The sequence below is a fragment of the Phascolarctos cinereus genome, unplaced genomic scaffold (assembly GCF_003287225.1).
Source record: "Phascolarctos cinereus isolate Bilbo 61053 unplaced genomic scaffold, phaCin_HiC Scaffold_4;HRSCAF=312, whole genome shotgun sequence".
In the NCBI taxonomy this organism is placed as follows: Eukaryota; Metazoa; Chordata; class Mammalia; order Diprotodontia; family Phascolarctidae; genus Phascolarctos; species Phascolarctos cinereus.
This window is the reverse complement of record NW_027555847.1, coordinates 712,731,476-712,750,526: the sequence shown is the minus strand read 5'-3', so window position 1 is coordinate 712,750,526 and position 19,051 is coordinate 712,731,476. Positions and strand designations below refer to the sequence as shown.

Genomic DNA, 19,051 nt, shown 5'->3' with positions numbered 1-19,051 from the left:
GAGTTGGGAAGACTGCTACTTAATCTCTGACCCTGCCTCTGTTTCCTCTTTTGTAAAATGAGGATAATACCAGCACCCACCTCCCAGGGTTGTTGTGAGGTGGGAATAAGATATCTGAAAAGGGCTTGAGAGGCTCAGTTTCTTCATCTGCACAATGAAAGGGCCGGACCAGACAGCCTTTGAGTTTGTCCCAGTCCTATCATTCACTGCTCCTCTAACTTGAGTCCATAACCACATCTGCTCACACACAGGTCATTCAGTCGGTCAACAAGCACTTATTAATAGTGACTTATTAATAATGAGCTTAATGTGCCGGGAATGAGCTAAGCATGAGGGATACAAAGAAAGGCAATGAGCAGGTCCCTGGCCCCAAGACACTGACGTTCTCCTGGGGGATGTGTTTTCTCCTCTAGCCAGTCCACCTCACTTATCACCAGCACACTAATCTTCAACATGGCACAACCCTGCTCAGAAAAAAACATTCCTATATAGTCAATGACTCCCCATTTAGCTTCCAAGACCCTCTACATTGGAACCACTGGACTAATCTAATTTTATTTGCTACCTTTGGGGACAGATAAGGTCATCTTACTCTTATATGGGCCTAGTCCACACCCTCATCACTCATGACAGGGCCTCACGGTACAATGGGCAAAAGTGCTGCATTGGGACTTAGTTGTCCTGGATTCAAATCCTAGCTCTAGGCAGCTAGGTGCACGATGGATAGAGCATTGAACCTGGCATCAGCAAGACCTGAATTCAGATCCAGCCTCAGACACTAGTGGTATACAATTCACTTAACCTATGCCTGCCTCAGTTTCCTCATCTGTAAAATGGGGATAATAATAATCATAATAGCCTCTACCTCCCAGAGATATTGTGAGGATAAAATGAAACAATATTTGTAAAGTGCTTTGCAAAACCTTAAAAGGCAATATATATGCTATTATTTATTACCTGAGTAACCCTGGGCATGGTACTTAACCTTTTGGGGCCTACATCTTATTCACCAGGAAAAATGAGGGGTTTGGATGAGATGGCTTCTAAGGTCCTTTTCGATTCTAAAGCTCTGACCCCTCTGGGTTCCTCACATCCCGTGTTCTCCTCTCTCCCATCCAGCCTCCAAACGATGCCACAATTATATTCCTAAAACCCCAGCCTGATCACATCAGTCTCTCTGCAAGAAACTTCCGTGGTTCCCAACTGCCTCTGGGATTAACTACACACTTCTCCTCTGTTTGGCATTTGAAGCCTTCATGATCTCGCTCCAGCTTACCTCTGCACATTTATTACACACTGCCCTCCTTCATTGTCAGAACTGGGAGGGGCCTTAGAACAAGGAATGTCAGAGCTGGGAGGGGCCTTAGAACAAGAAATGTCAGAGCTGGGAGGGGCCTTAGAACAGGGAATATCAGAGCTGAGAGGGGCCTTAGAACAGGGAATATCAGGGCCTTAGAACAGGGGATGTCAGAGCTGGGAGGGGCCTTAAAAGTCAATTACTTCAGCCTGCTGGTTTGAAAGATGGGCAGACTGAGGCCCAGAGAAGAGGCAATTTGCTCAAAGTCATGAACAGAAAAAGTTAGAGAATCATGGTTGGAGCCCAGTGCGCAGTTACCAGGGCATAATCTGGAAGGTCCTGGAATTCTGATTACCAGAGATGCCCTGTGAGCACCCCCAATCACCCTCAATAGCTGAAGGCAATATCAGTGCTTCCCCCAGAACAAGAGGAAAAGGAAGAAAAACATCTATTCACAAATGGAAGAGTTCGGCGGTTGTGATATTTCATTAATTCAATCAGCTGCTGACCATTGCTCAGAATTAATGATGCTCTCGCCCATTCAACTCAGTGAGCCGGCAGTGCCCTAGGCAAACGACCACCCTCGACTCCTGTCTACACTGAATGGTTTGCTTTCTAACGACACCATCTGTCTGAAACGGCCCGGCCAAGGCCCAGCCTGCTTCTGTTCCTCCTGGGGCCAGGGGTTCATGCCTTTTAGTGAATGACCTGAGCTCCTAAGCTCCATCTCCCAAATCGGTAAATCCTTCTGATACACAATCAGCTGGGAGGAAAATGCCAGGGCCAGAAGAATTATGTTTGTACAAGGCTTTGCTTCCTCTTTCCAAGCTGGTAGGGTTTGGAAGTTGAAATTGATTTGTTCACTGCCCTCGTGGGCTACAAAAACCAAACCAACGAATGACTCCTCCACGTCTAATAATGAGTCACAGGGGCAGTAGGAGCACTCCCCCAGGGCGCTGGAACTAAGGGGCCCTTAGCAGTGCCTGTGCTCCTTCAAGCCTGGCAATTTGTTAGCAAGACCACAAGTTAAAATGGGAAACTCAAAGATGACAGGATATCACGTGCTTTCTCTGAGCCAGGGGTGGAGAACCTGCAGCCTCGAGGCCACACGTGGCCCTCTAGGTCCTCAAGTGTGGCCCCCAGGAGTTGTTCTGTGAAGTTTGGATTCTGCCAAAGGGCCACACCTGAGGACCTGGAGGGCCACAGGTTCCTCACCCCTGGCTCAGGCCCTCTCCCTGCCTCCTTCCACCCCACTGTAGCCACACCCCAGGTGAACCCCACCCATCCTTCCCTGGTGTCCAGGGTCTACCCACCAAAGCCAAGGCAGTGTCACCAGCCCTTTCTTCCCTGCCTCCCCCATGCCCAATAGAACCCTGTGTTCCAAGTTCTGAAGGCTTTCCCTAATCCCCAACTGAACTTCTTTTTAAAAGTTGTTTTGAGATCTCTATTCATGCTGCCCAGGAAATCCTGGGTGTCAAAAGTGCTCAATGGTGCCTATCATGTGCTTTACAACTCGCAGAGTCTGTGGAAAACCTCAGTTCTAGAGTTCAATATTGAAGGCCCCTCCCAGCTCTGAAATTCTATATTCTTAGATCCCTCCCAGCTCAGACATTCTATGTTCTAAGATCCCTCCCAGCTCAGACATTCTATGTTCTAAGATCCCTCCGAGCTCAGACATTCTCTGTACTAAGATCTCTCCCAGCTCAGACATTCTTGTTGTAAGGTCTTTTCCAGCTCTGATATTCTCTGTTCTAAGTCCCCTCTCATCTGACATCCCCTGTTTTACAACACCCTCCCAACTCAGACTTTCTCTGTTCTAAGACCCTCCCCCGGCTCTGATATTCTATATTCTAAGGTCCTTCCCAGCTCTAAAATTCTGTGGTTCTACAATTCTTAATGAATGAATGAAAGTCTATTTAAGGACTGCCCCGTGTCTACAGTAACAGAGAATAAGACCCAAGCACAGCCATCTGGAAATCATCCTATTATTGATAAGTTCCAACTTCTATTTTTCCTACCTCATTTAAAACATGTAGTAGAGGCCATAAGACACAGAGGCTAGAGATCTGGCCTTAGAACCAGGAAGACCTGGAATCGAGTCCTGCTGCTGACACCTCCACGCTGTGGGACCCCGGGCAAGCCACTGAAACCATCCTCTTGCTCTAGGCCACTCTCTGAGACCGTATGTTGCCAGAAGGTGCTGAGCCGCCTTGGTAAAGGGAGTTTGTTCTCCTGGAAAGTCACTATAGCAAAGAAACCACAGGTCCAGTCCTATCTTTTAAAAACACCTTCCTCTCGACCTTCCCACCAACCCGAGGGAGACCTCTCATCTATTACCTTTTCGAGGGGTCATCGGCTACGGGTTTCTCAACGAGAATCCCAGGACTAAAGGAAAGGCAGGAAGTGCCGCCTGAGAACATGAGGAGGCAGACGTCTGAAGGCTGAGCCCTTCCAAAGTCCGCCAGGCCCCGGCTGGGGCAGCCTGCTTTTTATGATGTTCATATTGAAAAAGAAACAGAATGATTAACCACTAATTGCCACACATCTAAAATCTGTCACAAGGGAGGGAAAATCAATTGTTGGTGCGAATGAACTTTGAATGAGTTTCCTTACGTGTGTAAAACTGTCACTGATTCATGGATTCAACGGCATCTACGGACCCATTTGTTTATTCGGTGCCTGGCATCCAGAGACAAGACGTCCAGAAACCCCCCGCTATCATAGAGCCCATCAGTAAAACCGACAAGCGTTCGTTATGCGCTGACGATGATTGAGGCACAGCACGGAGGGCTGACGGTGTAAAGAAAGGCAAAACTAGCATTAGAAGGGTAGCGCTGGAAAGGCCTGAGAATATAAAGTGTCAGAGGTGGGAGGGCCTCAGAACAGGGGACGTCAGGGCTGGGGGGGCCTCAGAACAGGGGACGTCAGGGCTGGGGGGGCCTCAGAACAGGGAATGTCAAGGCTGGGGGGGCCTCAGAACAGGGGACGTCAGGGCTGGGGGGGCCTCAGAACAGGGAATGTCAAGGCTGGGGGGGCCTCAGGACAGGGGACGTCAGGGCTGGGGGGGCCTCAGAACAGGGAACGTCAGGGCTGGGAGGGCCTCAGAGCAGTGAGCGTCAGGGCTGGGGGGGCCTCAGAACAGGGAACGTCAGGGCTGGGAGGGCCTCAGAGCAGTGAACGTCAGGGCTGGGGGGCCTCAGAACAGGGGACGTCAGGGCTGGGGGGGCCTCAGAACAGGGAACGTCAGGGCTGGGAGGGCCTCAGAGCAGTGAACATCAGGGCTGGGAGGGCCTCAGAGCAGTGAGCGTCAGGGCTGGGAGGGCCTCAGAGCAGGGAACGTCAGGGCTGGGGGGGCCTCAGAGCAGGGGACATCAGGGCTGGGGGGGCCTCAGAACAGGGAACGTCAGGGCTGGGGGGGGCCTCAGAACAGGAAACGTCAGAGCTGGGAGGGCCTCAGAACAGGGGACATCAGGGCTGGGGGGGCCTCAGAACAGGGGACGTCAGGGCTGGGGGGGCCTCAGAACAGGAAACGTCAGGGCTGGGGGGGCCTCAGAACAGGGGACATCAGGGCTGGGGGGGCCTCAGAACAGGAAACGTCAGGGCTGGGAGGGCCTCAGAACAGGGAACGTCAGGGCTGGGGGGGCCTCAGAGCAGTGAACGTCAGGGCTGGGGGGGCCTCAGAACAGGAAACGTCAGGGCTGGGAGGGGCCTTAGAAAAAAGAAGCTACCAATATTGGGATCTGATTATGACTATTAATACCATAAATAAAAAATATGAGGGAAAAAAAGATCAGTTTTTTTTTCAAAGATTATTAGGGAAGAGCTCTTAATGAAGTAAGAGACAAAGGTGATCAGCAAAGATCAAATAGAAAATTTCAATTACATAAAATGGAAAAATATTTGCATGAACAAAATCAATGCTGCTAGCATAAGAAGGAAATATAGAGACTGGGAAAAGGCTCCTCGCATCAAGCCTCTCTGATGAAGGGCAGATGTCTGGGATAAGTAGGGAATTAACCCAAATATATAAAACACAGCTCTTTATTTCCCCATGAATAGGTGGTCAAAGTATATGAACCAATATTTCTCCAACAAAGTTGCAAACTAATAGCAACCACATGGAAAACTACCCTGAACCACTAATATTATGAGAAATGAAACTACAAATTATCCTGAGGTTTCCCCTCACGCCTGGTAAATTGTCCAAGATGGTAAGAAATGGAAATTATGGATGCTAGAGGAGCTGTGGAAAGACTGGTGGAGCCATGAATTGGCCCAGTCACTCTGGAAAACAATTTGGAATTCTGCTAAACAAAAGAAGAGGAGGGTGGCTTCCAAAGTCAATTTTCCTTTGGTCTGGAGATCCTTCTGCTACAAATATACAACATGAAGGCCAAAGGTACAAAGAAGCCCCATATAAACTTAAATATTTATAGCAAAGCAAAGAACCAGAAACAAAAGTTGAGATCAGTCAATAAGGGAATGGTTCAACAAATCATGGGCTATAAATATACCGGAATATCACAGCACTATAAGAAATGATGGATATCACAGTCATAGCTGTGCCGGGCACTATGCTAAGTGCTCTACATTATTATCTTATTGGATTTTCACAACAACCCTGGGAGGTAGGTGCTATTCTTATTCCCATTTTTCAGATGAGGAAACTATGGCAAACAGTAGCTAAGTGACTTGTCCAGGGCTATACAGCTAGTGTCTGAGGCCACATTTGAACTCGGGTCTTCTGGACTCCAGGCCTTGCGCTCAATCCATTGAACCATCAGCTGTCCCCATCTGAAGAATTCTGAAAAGTATGAGAAGTGAGCAGGGTCATAAAAAACAACACTCAATAACCACAATATAAATGGAAAGGACAACCCAAATGGCATGATGTTGTAACTACAATCACCAGGAACTATTTTTTTTTTAATTCTTTGTTCCAAGGGATAGCTGACTAGCAAGGAATATATCTGTAAATGAAAGAGACATCAGAACAAAAGATATCAATAAAAGCATTTTTAAAACATGAAACAGAATGTCAGAGCTGGAAGAAATGTCAGGACGCAGACTGACAAACCAAGCTAGATGAAACCTTAGAGATCATCTTCACTTTACAGAAAGGGATACTGAGGCAGAAACCCTGCCCGGGACACTGACTTGTCCAAGGTCACACCACAATTGATCAGCAAAGTTGTGGCTCAAGCCCTTCTCACTATCTACCTCATCCTGCCTCTCGTGGTATCAAACACGATCCCGACATTCCCGTGGACTTTTGGCCTTCTCACTATCTGCCTTGTCCTTGGTTTATGAGGAAGGGACATCCCATCTAGACTCCCAAGAAAGATGGCGCCAAACCCTCCCCAGGATGGCAACTTGTAGGAAACCCTGGACAGTGCTGAAAAGCCAACCCCTCCCCCTAAGGCTCGGGGACACACTTCCTGGCTCCTTCCTAGGACACACCCTAAAAACCAGACACACCTGAGGCTTCGCCCCTCCCTCTTCATCTCAGTTCACCTCTCTCCCTGCCAAGGAATAACAACATCCCAGCCTCCCGCCATCACCAAGATGGCTTACTCTAAAAATGAAACAAATGGACTCCTTGCCCTCCCCCAGTAAGCCAGATTACACACTCATAAAAGCCCGGGCCAGACCAGGAACAATCAGCCACTTTTACAAACCCTTGTAAATCTGTCACTACCCACATCCTTACCACTTATTCTGCTCAGTCCCTACAGGAAGCCAAACCCAACAACAATAGAAAGCTGGAGTCTCAATGTAGACGGCATTGATGTGGGGTCACAGGCTCTGCCAAGATCTCAAAGGGCCTTCACCCCAACGCTATGAGAAAAAGGACAACTACTGTGTTCTCTCCATTTCACAGATGAGCAAAATGGAGGTCAGAGATGTTAAGAGAATTGCCCAATGTCACAACGACTGTCAAAGGCAGAATTCAAATCCCAGGCCTCTCCAAACTCAAGTCCAGGACTCTTTCCACAACACCAAAAGAACATAAATTGTCAAAACAGGAAAGGACTTTAGACATGATTGAGTCCAAAGACTCTCAACTTGGGGGTCCATGAACTTGTTTTTTAAAAATATTGTGATAATTATATTTTAATATAATTGATTTCCTTTGTAAATCCCCCAAAGCAAGTATCTTCTCTCTGCAATTACATCCGATTTATCCTGTCTATATCATATGTGTGTGTGTGTGTGTGTGTGTGTGTGTATACAGACACACACACACGTATGATATAGACACGGTAAATCAGATGTAATACACCCATGACATGTGAATGTCGTCTTCCCTATAAGAATGTGAGTTCATTGCGAGCAGGGCCTGTTTTTGTCTTTCTTTGTATCTACAGTGCTTAGCATAGCATCTGGAATATAACAGGTGCTTAACAAATTCTCCTGACTAATATTTTATTTTATGCATTTAAAAATATTATTCTGAGAAAGAGTCTGCAGAATTCATCAGACTGTCAAAGGGGTCCATGACACAAGGTTAAGAAACCTTGACCTAGTCCAAATGCCTCCTTTTACATTGGAAATTGACAGAGGTTAAGTGACTTACCCAGGGTCACATAGGAGGTGTCAGAGGCCGGGTTCCAATCCAGATCTCCCCAACTCCAAGTTCTGGGTTCTATCCACTACTCCATACTGCCTCATATTCATTTTCTGCCTCTCTTTCCAACAAGAGTGAAATGTCTTTCACAGGCCTAAAATGTTGAAGGACTGAACGCTCCCTTGGGTGATAGCTGAGCTCAGGACTAGAAAAGCACCAATTACGTTACTGTGGTGCATCCTTCGTTTTCAAAGAGCACCAGTGACATCACAGAGCGATGTCTTGATTGCACATAAAGTGAATTTAAGTGAGACAGAGTTGCACATGAAGTGATCAGCCTCACTCTCTCTTCCGGAGTCATCGAAGTCCAGTGGCAGGACAAAAGTCAAGATGACTGGGGATGACTTGGGATGCAGTCCCCCAGAGCCTGCTTCAGAGCCTTCATGGCCATTGGAACAAATTGTTCTCATCTGCCCATTCTGCCAAGGAAAGTCTTCACGCGCTTGGGGTAGACACCCCATCAACTCACTGACAGATTTGAGGCCTGCGGGTTACCCTCAACCTGGTTTAGCCCGTCTGCTGAGATGATTTACCAGGGTGTGGCCACTGTGCATGCTACAGCTTCTTGGAACCACAAATGAGTGTTGGGTGACAGGTGGACACCAAAAGTGGATGAGTAGCCCTCACGCCAGAGGTACTAGTCACCTGTGGGTGAGTCATTTACCTGAAGAATATAGTGCAACCTTATGGATAATGCCTCCATTCAGAGGACTCAAAGAACTATTGGTTTAAAAAGTACGATGCTCTCAAAGACCCTCTTCTGCATCACGGGTCATTGAACAGTACAGCAGCATTGGGAAGGTGTGTGGTCCAAAGGTCACTGATGGCCTGAGAATAAGGAGTTCCAGCTCTGTCACTTACTAGCTATGTGACTTCAGGCAATCTGGCCTCAGCTGCCTCCCCTGTAAAAAAAGAGGAGGGGGCTGGAATTGATTCAGTCCTTATGGAACTATGGCTCAAAGTCACTCAACTGCGCCCACCCTCTGACCTAGGGATAGTACTACTAGGCCTATACCCCAAAGAAATCTTAAAGAGGAGGAGGAGGAAAAGGACCCACACGAGAACAAAATCTTTCTAGCAGCTCTGTTTGTGGTGGCAAAGAATTGGAAGTGGAGGGTGTGCCCATCAGCTGGGGAATGGTGGAACAAGTCATGGTATGTGAGTGTGATAGAATACTGCTGTGCTCTAAGAAATGATGATCTCTGGGAAGACTTGCACGAATAGATACAGAATAAAGTGAGCAGAAGCAGGGAAACATCGTACACAGTAATGGTAACAACATTGTAAAGGCTACTTTGAAAGACCCAAGAACGCTGCTCAATTCAATTCAATGACCAGCAATACCAGAGAATCAGTGGGGAAGCAGGCTCCCCACCTCCTGACAGAGAAGTGGTGGACTCCGGGGGCAGAAGGGGACACACATTTCTGGACGTGGCCAGTGTGGAAACTTGTTCTGCTTGTTTTTGTACATTGGCTACAAGGGTTTTCTTTTTGCACAGTTTGGGGAAGGTGAGAGAGAATATCGGGTTTTGTTCGTTGAAAAAAGTTTTAATTATTTTTGAAAGATTAAAAGACAAAAAAAAACCCCTAAGGTCAAGTCCAGCCCTGTAAACCTTTGTTCTGTGTTTTCATACCCCTTTGCTTAGCAGCATGCATCTGCTCCAGGGTCCTCTGGCACTGCTTAACATCTGGGTCTCTGTCTCCCAAAACCACTTGAAGTGATTTCCTTGGTATGGGGCACTCCCAGGTGAGGAAACTCCCTCCACCAAGGCAGGCCACCACCTTCTCAGTGCCTTCAAGTCTCAGAGAGCTTCCTGGAGCACCAAGACATTCAGTGACTGGCCCAGGGCCAGGACAGCCAGGATGGGGCCAAGAAAGGACTTAGAGGCCAGCTGTTTATTCACCAAGGCCTTGTGCCCTTCACAAAATAGATGGTAAAGAAACACTTATTATTAACAGAATTAAGGATGCTCCCAACCTGACATTCTGTGTTCTAAGGTACTTTCCAGTTCTGACATCCCCTGTTCTAAGGCCCCTCCCGGCTTTGACATTTCCTGCTCTAAGGCCTCTCCCAACACTGACATTGCCTGTTCTAAGGCTCCTCTCAGCTCTGACACCTTCTGTTCTAAAGGCCCTCCCAGCCCTGACATCCCCCTATTCTAAGGCCCCTCCCAGCTCTGACATTCCCTGTTCTAAGGCTCCTCCCAGCTCTGACATTCCCTGTTCTAAGGCCCCCTCCAAGCCCTGACACTCCTTGTTCTAAAGGCCATCCCAGCTCTAACATCCTCTCTTCTAATATCCCTTCTAACTGACATTTTGTGTTCTAAGATCTCTTTAATATTCTATGCTCTTAAGGTTTCTTTGAGCTCTGGCATTCAATGCTCTAAGGTCCCTCCCAGCTCTAACATTCAATGGTCATAGGATCTCCAAAATTACCTATCTAGTCCAATCCTTTGATTTTTACAAATGAGAAAACTGAGGCCCAGGAAGTTAAGTGACAAGCCAAGGCCACAGAGGTAATAAACATCAGAGGTGGAATTTGAACACAGGGCCTCTGACTTCAGAACGTGCCTTTTTTCCCCACAGTGTACTACAAACCCTACTTAAAAGTTCAGACTGGCTGGTGGCCTTGGGTCCTGACTTGGAAAGATTGGTGGGTCCAAAATGGAAACATCTGTTCCCTTGTCCCTTTCAATGAGCTGGGCCACACCAGAAAACCACTTGGCTTTCTAGGCCAGTCACATCAGGGCATGGTGACCTCAGCTAATCTCTCCTCTTGAGAGTTATCAGGTCTCTCATCCCTGGACCCAAAGAGGAAGACGCCCTAGAAATAAGACCCAGGGAAGGGCTTTGACAAGTCCAAAGAAATATACAGTTATAAAGAGAGCGTGTGGTGGTTACGAATGTACATACAAAGGTACTTACAGACAAGCAAGCATTGATTAAGCACCTACTATGTGCCACTGTGCAAAAGTCTGGGGTGGGGGTGAGGAGGAAGATACAGAGAAAGGGAAAACCATAACCCCTGTTTTCAAGGAGCTCATAGTCTAACAGGAGAGACAACATGCAAATAACGATGTATAAACAAGACGTATACAATGTAAGTAGAAGGTACCAATCAATCCTCTAAAATATATTAAGCACCTACTGTGTGCCAGGCATTCTGCTAGTCCCTGGGTCTATAAACACAAATGGAAACATTCCCTGCCCTCATGAAGCTTATGTGCTATTGAGAGGCAGCACAGTATAATAGATAGAGCCATAGACTTGGAAAGGTGGGAGGCCTGGGTTCAAATCCTACCTCTGACTGTCCCGAGCTATGTGACCTTTGACAAATGATTTCACTTTTCAGTACCTCAGGCTACTCTCTAAGCCCCATCTACCAAATTATGGGCCAGATTTCCAACCCACCATAGATGGACAACCTTCAAACGCCAGAGAAATCAGATTCTTAAAATACAGAACAACACCCACTCCCTCACATTCTTACACTCTGATGAAGCCCGGGCAAAGTAGTAGAGAAGGACCACTGGATTTGGATACAGAGGACCTGAGTTCAAATTCTCCATCTCCCATTTACCGCTTGTATAACCCTGAAGAGGCTGCTAGGTGGTGCAATGGATAGGGTACCAGGAAGACCTAAGTTCAAACCCACCCTCACACACTTCCTGCTGTGTGATTCTGGGCAAGTCACTTAACCTAGTTTGCCTCAGTTTCCTCATCTGTAAAATGAACTGGAAAAGGAAATGGCAAACCATTCCGTCTCCACCAAGAATACCCCAAAGGCGGCCATGGAGAGTTGGACACAAGTGAAATAACTGAACAACAAATAACCCTGGACAAGTCATTTTGAGCCAAAAAGCCTTTAGCTAGGAGACACTTGGGTTCAAATACAGCCCTACCGTATAACCACAGTTGAGTCATTTCACTGCCCTAACCTCAGTTTCCTCATTTGTAAAACTGAAATAACACCTATAAGCACCTGTCTGAAAGGACTGTTACTGAGGCTCCAATGAGAACATGTTTAGCACTCTGCAGATCTTAAAGCATCATACAAATGTCAATGACCATTTCCCCTCAGTGCCTTGTGAAGTGAAAACATCCATCTTACAGATGAAGAAACTGAGGGCAAGAGAGAAAATAGGTGACTTGTTCCTTGGGCAAGTGTCCGAGTCAGGGTCACTTCAGATCCCACTTTCCAGAAGCAATGACCCCAGCAGTCGCTGTCTTATCTTCTCAATTTGCCGTGGAGGAGCTGGATTCAAATTCAGACACTGTTTGTATGACCTTGGGACCCGTTTAACCTCTATGACCCTCAGTTTCCTCAGTGGTTGGATCTCATGGCCTCTAAGATCCATGATCCTTGTGTCTATTTTTAATATATCTTGTCTGTCCCTACAGTGTTTACCTATGTGACTCGCCCTCCTAGAACAGGAGCTCCAGGAAAGCAGGACATCCCCACGGCCTAGCCCATTAAATCTGTTTGTTTGTTGAGTGACTGACTGATAACTCTAAGCCTAGTTCCTACTTCTGCAGGCTGCCCACATCTGAATAATAAGTGTTTTTACAAGAGCTGGGGGAGGGGTGGAGGGGACGATCCAATGACTTCATGCCCGAAAATAGAAACCCTCCACGGTCAGAAGTCTGCCCTGGCACCTTCCTCCACCTCACACATTCCACACACTCAGACCACGGCTCACAGGGCACCCCGGATCATCAGGAGGGCTGCTCAGCCAGCGCCCGGACACTCCCTTCCCTGGCTGAGCTCACAGGTGGTGGAAGAAATAATCTGGGGAGATTATTAGTGAGGGCAAGGCTCTGCACCGGCTTATGTTTCAGGGCCGGAGCACGCATGTGAATCCCGAATCACGTGCCGCCTGCACACTGGCTGTGAGCGTCCAGCATCATGGCACAGTGGGAAAATCAACCACTGGAGCTCAGCTGGGCCAACCCCGCAGTATAGCAGAGGGGAAATGGAGGCCTACAGGAGCCATAAGATCACAGAGTTAAAGCAGGACAGGCCCTCGGAGGCTACCTAGTCTGCTCCCTTTTTTTACAGATGGGGAAACTGAGGCCCAGCATGGAAAGTGACTCACCCAAGGTCACAGAGGTGGTAAGTGGCAGCCCCAGAATCTGAACCTAGGTCCTCTGGCTGCTGTCAGAGACCTTTCCAGTGAACCTGGACACCTCTATAGGCAAAGGAATTCAAATTTCATAGGGAGTAGGCCTGTGATAGTATCTGTACAGGAGTGAGGAAACACCCCCTACCATGCCTCCGTTACCTTATCTACAAAATGAAAGGGTGGCACTAAATGATTTCTAGGAGCCCACCCAGGGCAGCTAGGGGCCACCACAGTGTGCAGAGCACCAGCCGGGAGTCAGGAAGACTCGTGTTCCTGAGTTCAAATCTGGCCTCAGACACTTCCTAGCTGGGTGACCTTGGGCAAGTCACTTCACCCTGTCTGCCTCAGCTTCCTCATCTGTACAATGAGCTGGAGAAGGAAATGGCAAGACATTCCAGTATGCTCACCAAGAAAACTCCAAATGAAGTCACGAAAAGTTGGAGACTTGACAACCACCATTTCCACAACAAAGAGTCCATCCAGCTTAGACATCTTCTGTTCCTAGTCTGGGTTATAAGAACCTTCCCATTGTGACACTGCGGACTACAGCTTCAAAAGCCCTCCCAGCTCTAACATGCCCTGTTCTAAGGCCCCTCCCAGCTCTGACATACCCTGTTCTAAGGCCCCTCCCAGTTCTGACATCCCCTGTTCTAAGGCCCTCTCAGCTCTGACATTCCCTGTTCTAAGGCCCTCTCAGCTCTGACCTTCCTTGTTCTAAGGCCTCCCCCCCAGCTCTGACATCCCCTGTTCTAAAGCCCTTCTCAGCTCTGACATCCCCTGTTCTCAGGCCCCTCCCAGCCCTGACATTCTCTGTTCTAAGGCCCCTCCCAGCCCTGACACTCCCTGTTCTAAGGCCCTCCCAGCTCTGACATCCCCTGTTCTAAGGCCCCTCTCAGCCCTGACATCCCCTGTTCTCAGGCCCCTCCCATCTCTAACATCCTATATGCCATATTTTAAGATGCCCTCCAGCTCTGTGCAAGCCTGAGGTGAATGGCTTTGTGAATGGCTTGAGGCCCTCCATCCCATTCAGTCCCAGATAGAGGAAAGGGGCCCCCTGGGCAGCTCTCGGTGCTGGCCCCTCCCTGTTCCCTCACTGAATAACCCTGTGTTCACCCTGCAGTTGGATGCAGCCTCTGGAACCGGATACAGGCCCGGTTCACAGTCTCTAGCCAAGGACAACAGTCGAGCTGTGGGTTTTGTCTTGGAAGTTTGGGGGACGGGAAGGTGGAGGGGGGAGAAGAGGGCTGGTGACCACCAGGGGTGTGTTAAGGGGAGGTTTCCCATTTCGAGCCACAATTTCTGTGGCTAAAAATCAAAGCTAGTAATCCTTTCTATAGGCCATCTTTACCGCAGGCGTGGCGGTGGTAACCAATCACTGAAACCCTGCCCGGTACCCCAGCCAGACCCGGGATCCAGCCCTCCAAGACTCAGTGCAAATCCTACTTTGTGCAGGAGGCCTTTCCTAAACTATCCCCCACCCCAGAGCCTTCCCTCTGAGCCGGCTCTGTCTACACCGGCTACACCTTGTGTAGACCTGGTACATGGTATCTGCCCCATTAGACTGGGTGCCCCTGGAGGGCAGCCACTGGGTTTTTGCCTTTCTTTTCATCTCTAGCATTTGGCACTTTATTAATGCTTGTTGACGGCTAGAGCTGGAAAGAATCTTAAGACAGAAGCCATTGAGCACAACCCCTTCATTTTACAGATGAGGAAACTGAGGCCCAGAGATGTTAAGAGGCTTGACCTGCTGAGCATCCCAAAGCTAGCAACAGAGGGGAGACTTGAACCAGCCCTCTAACCAACAGCAATCACCACACTCCTTTTCTCCTTAGCTCCCCCTCTCCCACAGGCTTTTCACATTCAAATCTTTATTACGGTCGTTTGAGGCCTCACCTTCTCCTCCAACTGGATTGGCAGCTGCTGGAGGGTAGTCACCAGGCTCATTCATGTTTGTCTCCACATAGCCAAGCCTGACACACTGGGGGGGAGGGAGGGAGAGAGAGAGAGACAGAGACAGAGAGAGACAGAGAGAGACAGAGAGAGACAGAGACAGAGACACAGAGAGAGAGACAGAGACAGAAAGAGACAGAGAGAGACAGAGAGAAAGAGACAGAGAGACAGAGACAGAGAGATAGAGAGACAGAGACACAGAGAGAGAGACAGAGACAAAGAGAGAGAGAGAGACAGAGAGAGAGAGACAGAGAGAAAGAGACAGAGAGAAAGAGACAGACAGAGAGAGAGAGAGAGAGAGAGAGAGAGAGAGAGAGAGATGAAGAAGTAAAGATGCATCACACACACACATACATACATACATACACATGAGGGGGAGGGTAACTCCAGCTTCCTTCAGGCCTCACCCAGGCCCCATTCTGTCTTGATCTCTTCCTTCACCCTTCACCAAGTTATTTTGGATTTACTTTATATAATGATGATGGTGATAAAAATAATTGATAACATTTACATAGCACTTTAAGGTTTGTGAAGAACTTTCATGTATATTTTCTCATCTTTTACATATATTACCTCATCTCATCCTCACGTCCTCGTCTGGGAGGTAACGCTATTATTATCTTCATTTTACAGATGAGGAAACTGAGGCAGCTAGGCAGAGGTCAAGTGACTTGCCCTGGGTCACACAGCTACTAAGTATCAGAGGTTGGATTTGAATTCAGATCTTCCTGACTCTAGGCTCAGCAAGCTATCCATTGTGCTATGTTTACATATACATACATGCACAAGTATATGTGCGTGTATATGTATGTGTGCATATGCATATGTACGTGTACATATATGTCATATTGAACTGTGTGGCACACGTGTGTATAGGCATGTGCATGGTATTATCAAAAATGCATCTGTATATATGAATTTTTTTTTGCTGTTGTTTTTCAGTCATGTCTAAGTCTTTGTGACCCCATTTGGGGGCTTTCTTGGCAGGGATACTAGAGTGGTCTCCCATTTCCTCCTCCAGCTCATTTTATGCATGAGGAAACTGAGGCAAACAGGGTTGAGTGACTTGCCCAGGGCCACACAGCTAGTAAGTGTCTGAGGCCAGATTTGAACTCACAAAGAGGAGTCTTCCAGACTCCAGGCCTGGCATTCTATCTACTATACTTCCTCGCTACCTTGCAGTTATTAATTTTCAATCTTCATTAATTTTATATACTTATATATGTAATAATAATAGCACTTACCTAATACTGGTTATGTGTTAGGCACTGTGTTAAATACTTTTATAAATATTATCTCACTTGATCCTTGAAACTATCTGGGAGGTAGGTACTATTATTATCCTCACCTTATAGTTGAGGAAACTGAGGCAGAGGATAAGTGACTTGCCCAGCATCACATAGCTAGTATCTGAGGCCAGATCTGAACTCAAGAAGATGATATGTATGTGCATACAGGAAACCACATATACATACATAATTTCCTTTAGACATATCTCTATCTACAAAGATGTGGATATATTCAATTAGAATATAAGCTCCCTGAGGGCAGGGAATGTTTTTGCTTTTTCTCTGCAGAGCTTAACTCAGTTCTCACCACACAGTAAGTGGTTAATGAATGCTTATGGATTGTCTGGTTTTGTATTTGCTTATCTGAGCACCAACTGGCTCCTCCCACACCCTACAAATCCACTGCCTTCTGACTGGCTCTGCCCCGTGCTGGCACGGGGCTCTCCCTCCTTCCCTCTCACTGTCTCCAGGCTGCCCTGGCTTCTTTCAAATCTTATCTCTACTCTGCTCCTCAGTAGGAGACCTTCTTAACACCTTCCCAGAGATAGATGGCAAGAAGTAATCCCAGGGAAGGTGCTCTTCTGGTTGGAAGTCAAACAGGCTTCCCACTGTATCACACAACCTCTCCCAACAGCCTTAATACATTAAAAAAAAAAAAAAGGATTAAAGAATCAGAGCTCCAGAGCTGAAATGAACCTGAGAAACCATCTCCTCCAACCACCTGAGTTGGAGATGAGGGAAACGAGTTCCAGTGAGGCCAAGAGACTTCACTTACTACACCACAGTGAATGGTGTCAGAAGTGGGATCGGAACTTAGAGCTTCTGACTCCACTTCCCACCCTGGGAAATAATAATTATTATGGTTAATAATAATAACAATTATGATGATGGGCATTTTAAGAAGACATTTCTACTTTATTCCTTTGCAGAGTTAAGAATACCAGATGTGGTAAACTGCATAGAGTTCTAGAAATTTTCAATGTATTTGTCAGTTTTACTGGGGGGGGGGTTCTCTTCTTCCTCTTTTTTGTCCTTTAAATATATTATTTGTTATTATAGGGGCAGCTGGTGGCTCAAGGGACAGAGCACTGGTCCTGGAGTCAGGAAGACCTGAGTTCAAATCCTGCCTCATACACTTACTAGCTGGGCGTGTCCTTAACCTTTCTGAGGATCAAATGAAATAATGAATGTGCCTAGCACATAGTAAGCATTACATAAATGTTAGTTATTGTTATTATTACATGGGATGGTTCTCTGGAAGGGGAAGAAAGAGATTGGGAGAAATTCCAGTACTATAAAAAGCAAAAGATATCAATAAAATTTTATTTTTAAAAATGATAATACTGAGCATTGAGACGGCAGTACAAACTTTGCAAAGCACTTTAAATACATTTATGCAGCCCTCATTAACACAAAGGCTTGGACTCAGTTCTCCACTCGTAACTTATTCAAGCACTGTAACTATATAATATATATTTTATCCCGGAGCTCAAGAGCCAGTGAATGAAAGCATACTTAAAATACAATACAAACTATGTGTTATGATGAGAACACCAGAGTTTTTGATACCCACATGGAACTCAGTTCTCTGTTGAAATCCTTGACACCCACACAATAATGTCAAAGACAACTGTCATAAAATATGGCATTCTTTATTTTTACAGAGAGAGACAATCTGGAGGAAGCCTTGCTTTAAACCCACTACCATCTTTCCCATATGGAACTAAGTAGTGACACTCTGAAGTTAAAGAGAGACATTCATCCCTCGAGGGGGGCATCAAGTGACCGAATTCCACTGCAAAATGCCTAAAACAGTCCATTAGCATGTATTAGGCACCTGTTATGTGCCAGGGCTATGCCAAGTGCTAAAGATGAAAAGAAAGGCAAAAGACAGTCTCTGCTCTCCACAATTCTCATGGTAAATCAACTTCTTATCTCATGGAAATTCTCTCCAGCGACATCAAGACCTCCTTTGGACTCAAGAGACAAAAAAGGAAGCTGAGAAGCTTAGCAGTGTATCTTGGAGATCAAAGCCAATAGATGAAAGGGATACTTAAAATTCCTTGGTCTTCCTCTGGCATAAAGCAAGTTGCAGAAAAGACTGTGGCTCTGCATGTCAAGGAATTTAGTGGCTTCCTAAAGTCAAAGTCCAACAGGAAGGATACATTAAGAGCAATTAATCCCCACCCCAGTGCTAATCTTAACAAGCAAGGTCTTGGGGCAGCTAGGTGGTGTGAGAGCACACCTTACTAGTGAGAGCACATACTTACTAGCTGTGTGACCCTGGGCAAGTCACTTAACCCCAACTGCCTAAAAAAAAAAGCAAGCTCTTGGAACAGTGAAATACATGATAACAGGTTTAGAAAGTATTCAAACAAAAACCCGTGAAACAAAGAGCTCATTTCTCTAAGGCAGCTACAGGGTAATACTTCCTCCTCAAAAAGGAGAAATAAAATGGATATCTATGTGTTCACATGATAAACAGGTTAAAAATTGACAGAAATACTTCAGGCATACTTCACAGGGTAGGGTGACAATATTTACAGGTCACTCATTTGCTGGAGATATTTTACCTGAAAGGAATTTACCTCTGATCAGAATGAATGAAATGAATGAGATCTAAGAAGGGTACCAAAAAACTGCCCCAGGGCAATACCCACATGAACTCACCCAGCAAAACAGTCATAAACAAGCATTCATTCAATCAGCCATCGAAAAATAAGCACCTTCCACGCGCTAGGTGCAAGGGATACAAGTATAAAGG

At 46.7% G+C, this 19,051-nt stretch overlaps 1 protein-coding gene across 1 annotated transcript in view; it reads right to left on the bottom strand.

The window, feature by feature from the left end:
• Positions 1 to 19,051, bottom strand: part of KIAA1671 (KIAA1671 ortholog) — a 217,808-nt gene that overhangs the window by 151,740 nt on the left and 47,017 nt on the right.